Genomic DNA, 8,586 nt, shown 5'->3' with positions numbered 1-8,586 from the left:
ATCCTAGTTCATGCTTCCGCAGTGCTGATATTTCCTTTGCTTCAACTTTGAAATTTTCTTAGATTTCCTTCTCTCCAGCCTTATTCTTGTATGTACTGAGGTTCATTAGGCAGAGCTCCGGAAGTGTGCATTTCCCTGCAGTTGGGCTGCCATTGATCGAAACCTTCAGGATCTCCCCTCCTAGGCTGAGATGTGCTCTTCTGAGATGATCTGGCCCCTGAGTACTGCACAGTCTTCTCCTCTGGATTTATTTGTTTATTTATTTATTCATTCAGTCTTAAGCATTCAAGAAAATAAAATGTTATTAATTACATATTATTTTCAAGCTAAACTAACTAAAAAAGAATCCAGGCTACCACTTTTCTCATGTGGCCCACTCCTTTCTTTTGAAGTACTCTCCAAAGCAGGGTCCCCATCTGTGTCTGAAGACAGTGACACACACCCCCCCCCCCCCAGTGCCTCAGGCCTAGCAAAGCAGTAACTTTGGGTAGTGCAACAGCCTGATCTAGGCGCTCTAGTGTTTTGTGTTGACATCTGATGACTTGATCCTCATACCACAAACATGTATGTGTTTGAATAAACTCAGGCATGGAAACAGGTCTCATAACACTGACTGCTCACTGCCTGTTAATGAACTTCCGGCACAGTGCCAGTGATCAGTTTGTGGCATACTGATGACATCTGTCGCCCACTGGGGCTTCTGGATAATAGAACTGTCCTAGAGGGCCAAAAGGTGGAAATCAGTGAACACACATGAGCCATTCTTAGCCACAGCAAGCACACTTAGCACTATATATTTTCTTTGGTTGATTTTCTCTTTCCAGGAGGAAGACCTTTATACATAGACTGGAAGATCCAACTTTCTTCTCCCTCCAGGCAGGAATTATTCTGTAGCCTGAGAGGTTTAGCTGTATATTATAGTGTGGATTGTGTTTCCTGAGGACAGAGTCTAGGTGCCCTGGCCCAGTAGCCACTGCAGGATCACCAAGGGTCTCAACTATTTGCTCAAGGAAATAATAAAAGAGCTAAGCATGGTTGCTTACCCTGTAATCTCAGCTACTCTGGATGCTGGGGTAGGAGGATCGCAAATTTGAGGCCGGTCTGAGAAATTTAGCAACATCCTACTTTGAAATTAAAAATAAAAAGGGCTGAGAATGTAGGTGAGTACTCTCTGGGTAAATCTCTAGTACTGCTCAAAGGGGGAGGCGGGAGAAGCAGGAGGAGAGAAAGGAGGAGGAGGAAGAGGAGGAGGAGGATGAAAAGAGAGGAGGAAAAGAGAAGGAGGGGAAGAGGAAGTAGGAGGATAGGGGCTAGGGAAGAGGAAGGAGAGAGGAAAGAAAAGGAAAGGAGAGGAGAGGTGACGAAGACTAGATGGAAAGAGAAGAGAAACAAGAGGAGGAAAATATATCCTGACATAGATTGCACATTGCAGCTCCTAAATATATACCCAAATTCTTTTTGCCTTCTGACCTTCTGACTCTGTAATTCATTAGGTTCTCTGAAAAGAGACCTTGGTGTTTCGGGCAGCTGAGTTAGATAGAAATGTTATAGGCAGTGAGACAGGGCTAGGTCTTCAAAGGAGCCAATGTAGAAGCCCAGATACCTTACAACTGTGGGTGAGACAGATACCTCCTGCTGCGGGCCAGGCTTCAAGACAAAAGATCAAACAAATGCACCCACCTCCTAAGGACTGATATTCTGAATAGGTCTCTATCACCCCGTGGAAGCCAAGAGTCACCATCTTAACCCCCTACAGGAAGAGCCACTGTTCTTTAAGCATGCCCGCTTACTATGTGACTGGCTTCCCCATTGGTCCCTGATTTAATCAGTTTTGCCTGAGCAATTAATCTTATTGGTTGACCACAGTTCTGTCCCACCTCAAGCCCACTTTGTGAGTTCCCAGGTTTTCCCCACCTTGGACCAGTTTTACTTGGTGGTTTTACTCTATAAAAGTCCTCAGAAAAGACAGAATCTTTGGCAACTCACTCAGGACCTCTTCTGTCTCTCTCTCAGACAGAAGTTTCTTTCTCTCAAAAAATATGTTCCACTCTTAACTTCATTGTTCCTAAAATTCATTCTTTGATTTTAGAGAACATGAACTCATAGTAGGACATCCAGTGGGTTGGGAGTTTCTTCCCCTGTATCACTGGCATGCCTGCCTAACTGATACAACCACAAATGTTGGGGGGGGGGAACATTCGATTTGTCATTCATTAACACATACAATAGATTACGTGATAGAGTCACAGGCAATGCATCACTCCATCTGATGTTAGAAGATCTGAAGCATCATCTTGTACTACATGTAAAGCTCATATTTTATTTGCATTCTGTAGCCTAACAAAATCTAACATGAATATATTATATTCAAGGGCACAATTTATGTAATCACGCCACTTAAGGAGCAGTTTAAAATAGCAAATAAAATCAAACTGTAGCACTCAGCAGCCTTATCAAATGAAAATCACATACCGAAATCCACTTTTTTCTTTTTAGCTTCAGCTGCAAGGACCAGAAATAAATAGCTCCATCTTCTCTGATCATGATTAAGGTATCATCAGGCACAGAGAGAATGCGCCACACAGGACCCCCCCTGGGGCAGCCTCTGCAGCACAGACAGCAAGAGGGACCTTCCTGTCAGGCCGAAGCCTTGGCTTGCTTCAAACACTACACACGCAGAAGCCTTCCTAGAGAATAAAGGGCAATTCGTTACATATCCACTGTTATTTCTGGCTTTCAGAATTTTGCTTTCCCGTTAGAGAATAGATCAGTCTTTTCTTGGATGTTGCAAATGTTAGTTAGCACTTGGACTTGTGGGTAATAACTGTGGCGAGCCTGCTCAGATGGGCCTGAAGTCTGTTTCCGGGCTGCCACCTGACTTCTGCTTTCCCTCTTCCTTTAAAGGGATTGATGATGACGACAATGATGCTATTACTGAGAGTGTACCATGTTCCATGCAGGGCATCACCATCACCCACCATACCTAAAGGGGTCAGGGCCCAGGCTCTACTATTTTACAAACACAGAAGCTCAAGCTTCAAGGGAAGTTAAATGGCTTGCCTAAGATCAGACAACTAGCCAATGGCCAGCCGGAGGCCATTGATCTGATGGTGAAGTTCCTACCCAGCAGGTCATATGCCTTGTTTGGAATCTTAGCAGTGTATCAGTGAGGGAGAACTATGTGGTCAGAAGAGAAAGGTGAACTGTCTTTGGACCTGAGAAACCATTTCCTCTCCATTCCCCACCCCCTCTACCCCTATTTCACTAGAAGTTTCCCTCTCTGCCCTGCAATCCTGAACATTCCTTTTCAAAGCACTTGATTTGGCTGGGGACTTGGCCAAGATCTGAATGCAGGTGACTTACTGCTCCATTTATCAGTTTTGAACTTAATTCACACCAGAACAATGGCAAGACGCTGTCGTATGTGATGACTGAGAATCCAAAAACTCTTCATTATTACACAACCTAAATTGGGCAGGATCAATAGGGATGATAATAATCCTGGCTGAGAATTTACTGTCCGACAACCCCAGTTCCAAACACTGTGCAGGCGTTCACGACTTCATTGTCACTATGCATCGCTATGCACTATGCCAATGGTATTTTCCTGGCTTTTCAGGAAAGTGGTGGATGTGGCCCTCCGTCCTTGGTTTTAGGATTCCTTTCACAGAACTGGTGTTAGTTACCGAAATCCCTGGTTAAACTGTTCCAAGTGCAGCCTGCCATGACGTGAATTTGAAGCTTGTATATAAGCATGTCTTCCAGGTTCAGCTTCGAGCTGACAGAAGAACTGAAGGGCGAAAGGCAATCTAAAAAGGGCCAGAACTAGTATGTGATGCACATTTCTTATTAAGCTTCAAATTGGACTCACAAAATACAACCCAGCTTACCCGCTGAATTTTGTAGTCTATTTTCATGAAAAGTTGTCCTATTTGTTCAATATTCTAGAAAGGAAAAAACAAATAGATTTATAGACTCACTCAATTGTTGGAGAAAGGAGTATAAAAGGAGGGAAAATCTTCACTTTATTGATTCATGAATTTCTTATTCAAAAAGTATAGTGTTCAAGGGTCTCTGGAATGTTTGCCCCAAAACATTAATAGGATTGTTTGTTAGATACTGAAACTCTTCCCCAGTGAGAAACTTGGGCTTCTAGACCTTTTAGTTTTGAAATCAAGCCCCAAACAGCAGGAGTAGATGTGTGGCCCTTGTTTACTTGTGTCCTCCCTGGTCTGGTCAATTCCAGCCAGAAGAATGGGCAGTGTTTAGGTTCCCACTTTAGGATATATAGCAAAGACAAGGAATGGTGAAGGCACTCATTTGGATACAGCCCAAGACAAAGAGACATGCAACTTCTGAAGAGTATTATCACTTGCTGTGGGGCGAGAGAGGAAGAGAGATTTGTTCTGTGTGGCTGGAGATGGGTCCAGCCATCCCCGTGTCTTTGCGTTCCTGGCCTATGTGTTCCCACATCCTGAGTAATTTGCTTGTAGCAATAGAAAACCTCAACATGGAGAGGTGGTCACTTCTGAGGTTAAATTATGATACATTACCATGACTTCTGTCTTGTTAGTAGACTGTCCCTTGCTCACCTTGATAAAGTCAACTGCCATCTGCCACACTGCTTGCTGCTCTACTGAGAGGCTTCTATGGCAAGGAGCTCAGGAAGCAGCTGGCCAAGAATTAAGACCCTTGCAAGACCCTGCAAGAATTAAGACCCTGTGTTGTTGGACTTGCAAGGAACTGAACACAGGGAACAACAGTGTGAGCCTAAAAGAAGGTCCTACCCAGTTGGGCTTTCCAATGAGACCCACCAGCCTTGTAAACACTCTTGGGACTCAGCTAGGCCATGCTTAGACTCCCACCTTACAAATGCTGCAAGGTATATTGTTTCCAGTTACTAAGCTTTTGATACTTAGTTATGGAACAATGGATAACTAACACAGTAGTTCAAAAGTATAGAAATTGGACTAATGGGCCGCACTCAATAAAGACCAATTGTAGGTCAGAGGGAGAAAAATTTTTAAGGCCAGAATTTTAAGGCCTTGAAGAGGCTACCTTACAAGGTACTGAGCTCTCTTTGGCTGAAGGTATTCAGCTATATGCCATCTCATAACCTAGCACAGGGGTGGATTTGAGTATGGATGTGTTACACAGTAAGAAGCTTCTAGGTTTAAACTCCTTTCAAATCCCAAGGCTCTATAATTTCAGGAATGATAGTAGAAGGCAGACTTAGAGCCTGCCAGGTGCTATGTCTGAATTGGGGAGTGAGATGTCGGTTTTCTTTTGTAAGACCCAAGGGTATCTATTTGCTTTTGAGCAGGAGAGACAGGGAAGTGGAGAAAATAGGATGATGCCTGGTCTCTGAGATATTAAGGCTTTGCTCACAGAGAATCAACACCCAGCAGAACCGTAGAGCCAGCAGAGCCAGCAGAAACCAAGGAAGAGCCCAGGACCACAAGACTCTGGCTGTGGACCCAGCACCAGTTCCCTCTAGGTCATTCTCTAGGGGACATGTGCCACACTCTTGGGTGTCATCCTCCGGGGCAACAGTGCCAAACTCCAGGCAATAACACGCACACAGGTTTCAACGAGCATTTTTTGATGAATGTCCAAAGAAATAAAAATATCCAAAGATACACCCTCAAGAAGGGGCTGGAGATAGAGATGGAAGAGAAAATGGAAACACTCTGAGCAAAGTTAACAACCGGCTGGTACAGGCTCCCCACCCAGACCAGTCTGTGACATAAAGCAAAGCCCAGGAGACCTGTGGGTGTGCTGGTCCGGGCCACTTGGAGCTGCAGATACGTGCAGCATCATGAGCCATGTGGTGAGGACGTGACCAGCAGATGGTTCTCCCTGGCCTTGCTGCACTGTGTCTGCGCCCAGAAACCCAGCTTCCTCCACCAGCTGAGAGTTGGGAGCGGCGTGTACTTCTGTGTGAATGGGCGTGATTATGTGGGGGCCTGAGGGCCACTGGTCTACTGCCTGCACCATCAAATGACTCGTTGGAGAAACACAGATTGGCACCAAGGCTATGCCAATACAGCACCTTGGCAGAAGCTGAGGCTTCAGAACTTGTGGCATACTTTGCCCAGCGGAGTCAGCATTTTGTAGAAAGGGCAAAGGAGATTTTTATTTGCATTTTAGCAGGACTAGGAGCAGTGGAATGGACATGATAATAGTTATTTCTCTTAAACATTCTTCTTTACAAATACAACAGCCAGGTACACTAACTGAGTCATGCTCCCCCGGAATAAAGACCATGACTCCTTTGTAGCTAGATATGACGCATGACTAATATTTGTCCAAAGAACTGAAAGCACAGTCATGGCAGCCTCTGGAGCTCGTCCTTAAAGGGAACAGGTAAATCCTCCCTCCTTTCTGCAGGCTGCAACGAAAATGTTTTGGCTGAAGACTGAATGGTCATCTGGGCCACTAGGAAGAACTGACATGCCAAGAGTGACAGAGCAGCTGAGTAAGCTTCATGAAGCCACTTGATGCCTGGCTTGTCACAAGAGTGGGAAAAGCTTCTGTAGACTTCATGAAGCCACTTGACCTCTGACTTTTCACAAGAGTGGGAAAAGCTCCTAATCTCACTTAGGCTTTGGTGGCTGAGGGTCTTCTGTTAGTGCAGTTAAATCCAATGCTAAGACAAGGAGCTTTGTACCACACTAGAGTTTGAATCCCACACCTGTTCTTTAGTAGTCAATGAAATTCAGGGCAGTTACTCAGAGTGTCTAAATGTCTGCCTTCATTACAAAATAGGAATAAGATGCTTTCCGCACAGGCTATTGTGATGTTCTGGAGGCTGAGGGAATAAAATATATAAAGATCCTAGGGCAGTGTGAGCCAGCAGAAACCAATAACCATTTGTTACATAAGCAACGAAGGAAATAGTTTCGTGGCTCCTCAGTGACATGCAGGGTAAATGGCTTAATTCAAATAGCAATGTGATGTCTGTCCTGGTCCCTCATCAGTGTGACTTGTGTTTTCCTTAAGGTGTATAAAAGGCAGTGCCTTGGCTCCTGCCTGTGGGCTTCTGCAAATGCTATTCCCCCCACCCCACTTCCCTTTCTGTCCTTTATGGTATGTTGATCTATACCCTCAATGCCCAGGGTCAGGCTGCCCCTGCTGGAGGCCCACCTGGCTGCCTGGATAGGCTAGATGCTCCCACAGCACATGCCTTTGGTCCTGTCACATCTCTGCACTCCCTGGCACAGAGGCCACATCCTGATTGGCTGTCACCATGGGGATCAAGACAAAACCTATCCCGGTAGATACTGAATAAATGAATGAATGAATGAGAGACCAAGGGAATGGTCCACAACTTGGAAGCAAGTACTCGAAAAAGGTCATTGGACTGCTTCGGTGTAAGAGATCTGAGCTACCTTTAAATAATCTGTCTATTTAAAATGATCTTTACAACAAAAATTCTTTATTTCACTTTATACAGACAGAGGTGCTATGATCTGAATGTTGCTTTTCCTCTGTTGAAATCCTAACTCCCCAGGTGATGGTATTAGAAGGTGGGGCCTGCACCTCATCAAGGCATAACCCTTGCATATAGAATCAGTGCCCAGAGGGACTCCCCACCTCCTCCACCATGTGAGGACCCAGAAAGAAGTCTCTATGAATCAGGAAGGGGCACTCCTCAGATAACAAACCTGCCAGTGGCTTAATCTTGGTCTTCCAGCTTCCAGAACATTGAGAAATAAGTTTCTGTTTTATGTACAGCACCCAGCCCAAGATATGTGGCTATAGCAGCCAAAAGATAGGGAGGGCGTGCTGGGATTAGAGGCATGCGCCACCACACCCAGCTCCAAACCATCTCCAGAACCCAAGAAAGCAGAAACAAGTTCACCAGTCTCACAAAACATAGAAATCTATATAATCTCTATCTACATCTATCTGTATCTATCTGTACCTGGCCAAGTTTATTAAGAAGGTGAAGCCACCGGGGTATGCATATGACTCCTAGACTCTGGGTGTCAATCCCAGAAGGTGAAACAATTTTGTAAGGATTTGAAAATTATTTCTCTTAAAATTGGAAGGCTATAAGAAAGGCATTCTATTGTCTTAATTTTTCATATAGTACACATTCTAGATACACACTGTAAATGCTGTATCCGCTCATAAGTTATGTAAAGCATATTTATTACTAAACTAAGTGACTGTAGATCTGGACAAAGCAACCAAAATGTATTGCACTGGCTGGGCCCACTTGTGCACGCCTGGAGTCTCGGTTCTCAGAAGGCTAAGGCAGGAGGATTGCTTCAGCCCAGGAGTTCAAGGTCAGCCTACGCAACACAGTGAGGCTCTGTCTCAAAAAACAAAACACACACACACACACACACACACACACACACACACACACACACACAACAAAACAAGAAAGAAAAGTACAACCCTCCTCCCCACTGTAAAAAAAAAAAAAAGCAAACTACCACAAACTTTCCCTCATCTTCCATCCCCAAATATCTTTTCACCTAAGCTTTAATATTTTCTGAAATTCTATTTTGTAATAATTACTTGGCCACTGGCTACCTTATTATGTGGAAATGGCCTTTCACCTTTCTCTGTCTT

General features: G+C 44.5%; 1 long non-coding RNA gene across 1 annotated transcript in view; it reads right to left on the bottom strand.

The window, feature by feature from the left end:
* The window catches only part of LOC134472047 (uncharacterized), a 35,476-nt gene that overhangs the window by 11,921 nt on the left and 14,969 nt on the right, over positions 1 to 8,586 (bottom strand). The window lies entirely within an intron of this gene.

Source organism: Cavia porcellus, unplaced genomic scaffold (assembly GCF_034190915.1).
Source record: "Cavia porcellus strain 051 isolate PalLab524CR breed Dunkin Hartley unplaced genomic scaffold, mCavPor4.1 scaffold_21, whole genome shotgun sequence".
NCBI classification, from domain to species: domain Eukaryota; kingdom Metazoa; phylum Chordata; class Mammalia; order Rodentia; family Caviidae; genus Cavia; species Cavia porcellus.
This window is presented reverse-complemented; position numbering and strand designations above follow the sequence as displayed.